Genomic DNA, 2,241 nt, shown 5'->3' with positions numbered 1-2,241 from the left:
GTTTATCACGGCCGGCAGCACACACTGCACAAACATGCTGCTGACTTCACAAAGTGCAGCCTCTTAGAAGAGATTGAACTGGAAAGGAAAAATCACTGAACAGAATTGGGGTTTTTAGCTAAAACCTTCCTTGCCAGACCGGTCCTTGCTCACAACTCACCACTGCTGAGCAGCTCCACCTTCACCCGCCAAGGTCCATCCTGTGTGCCCAGGGATGAGCTTTCCATCACATAACGTAGCAGTCACCAGTCCCAGGGCCCACTGGACTCTGGTGGGACAGCTGGCTCCATCCTTCTGGCACATCAGCAGGTGCGTGGTGCGCTGTCCCCCGACCGGCTGGGGGGTGCTGGGTCTCTGGGGCGTGGGGGGGGCCCTGTCTCCATCCCTGCAGAGGAGGAACATCCCCTCCCAGTACTGGGACACGTATCAGATGCTCACGGCTGTCCTCGGTCCTACCACAGCTCTGAGGCTCAGGGGGATGAAGAGCTTGGGGGAGTGTGGATCTGCATGGAGAGGGCGTGAAGCCACGAAGTACCGACCTGCACGCCATTGTGGTCAGGAGTGAGGTGACAGAGAGAAGGTGAGAAGGCTGCCCTGAAGAGGTGTCCCACTGCATCTCCTAAAATTTGTCCTACGCTCGCCCCAAGGCAGCATGTCCTAGAGGTGTTCTTTGCGTGTTCCAAGTGGTCTCCACGACTTTGTGGTCTTCCTGCAGCCTGTGTGGGCTGCCGTCTGTGTAACCTCAATGCGACGTCCTTGCGGTTCTCACGTGGACTGTGTAGTCAACGTGATTTCCTGTGTTCTCCTCACGGTCTGTAACAGTCCCTGTGGCCTAAACTGGTCTCACGTCACCTATACAGCAAAAGTGACTTCCATATGATCCTCACAATCCGCTTGCTGCAGCCCCTTCATCCCAGACAGGCCAGTCACAGGCAGGAGACCTGGAACTACCCACCCAGGGGTCCCTGTCCTTAGCACTGATGTCCTCTTGTGACCTCTCCCCAAGGAAGGTGGGGACAGCCACTGGCATGCTGCCCTGCCTGAGCAGCCAGCACCCTGCAGCGAGATGGGAAAAGACTGGGAGGTGGATGGATGGATGGAAGGATGGATGGATGGAAGGATGGATGGATGGATGGATGGATGGATGGATGGATGGAAGGAAGGATAAAGGTCTGTGAGGCCCTGGGCTGAGATAGTTGCCTTTCACAAACACTAACATCCTGGTCCCACAATATTCCTGGATGCATGCCTGGCTCCCATGTATTGTCCCCAGGTATGTCTTGGTCCCTCCTCACCCTTGACACACGTGTTGTCCCACATTCCCCATGTGGACACATGTCCTGGTCCTACCCCACCCCAGAAACCCCTCTGGATGGCCACAGGCCCAGCTCTGTGTCCAGCTGAGCCCACAACATGGATCCCTGCTGGCCCCACACCTCACCAGGCCCTCTGTCCCCAACCACCCCAGGGCTCAGGGACCCCGCAGGACAGGGACAGCCCCTGTCCTTTGTTCCCCAAGTGCCTGTGTCTCTGGAGATGCCTTTCTCAGTGTCCTCATATCAACCCATTCCCTCTGTCCCCACACAGCTCTTTTGACTGGGGGATGTCCTCAGCTGCCTGGCCATGGGGACAAGCTGCATGGGATCTACCAGGCCCACCAGGCAGGGACATCCCTCCAAGAGGTGACCTTTGTGAAGGAGTTGTCCTTTGTTCCCCAAGTGCCTGTGTCTCTGGAGATGCCTTTCTCAGTGTCCTCATATCAACCCATTCCCTCTGTCCCCACACAGCTCTTTTGACTGGGGGATGTCCTCAGCTGCCTGGCCATGGGGACAAGCTGCATGGGATCTACCAGGCCCACCAGGCAGGGACATCCCTCCAAGAGGTGACCTTTGTGAAGGAGTTGGGTAGGCTCATGGTCACCCAGAGTCTCCTTTAGACTGGAGGCATGGGGAGCTGGGAGAGACCTGCTAAGCCACCCCTCAATCCTACCGCAGCCCTTCAACCCACAGCCACGTTCCCATGTCCCCTCCACCTCAGAGCAATCCCACCCCACAGCTCCATCTCCATGTCCCCATGTGCCACCGTGCTGATGTGCCCCTGCTTGCAGCAATCCCACCCCACAACGACGTCCCACGGAACCACATTGCCCCTCAGCTCTATATCTACGGCTCTCACCCCACGGCCACAGCCCCACAGCCACCTGTCCTACAGCCGTATCCCCAGGGCCCTCATCCCACTGCC

This window comes from Apaloderma vittatum, unplaced genomic scaffold (assembly GCF_000703405.1).
Source record: "Apaloderma vittatum isolate BGI_N311 unplaced genomic scaffold, ASM70340v1 scaffold26448, whole genome shotgun sequence".
In the NCBI taxonomy this organism is placed as follows: Eukaryota; Metazoa; Chordata; class Aves; order Trogoniformes; family Trogonidae; genus Apaloderma; species Apaloderma vittatum.
This window is presented reverse-complemented; position numbering follows the sequence as displayed.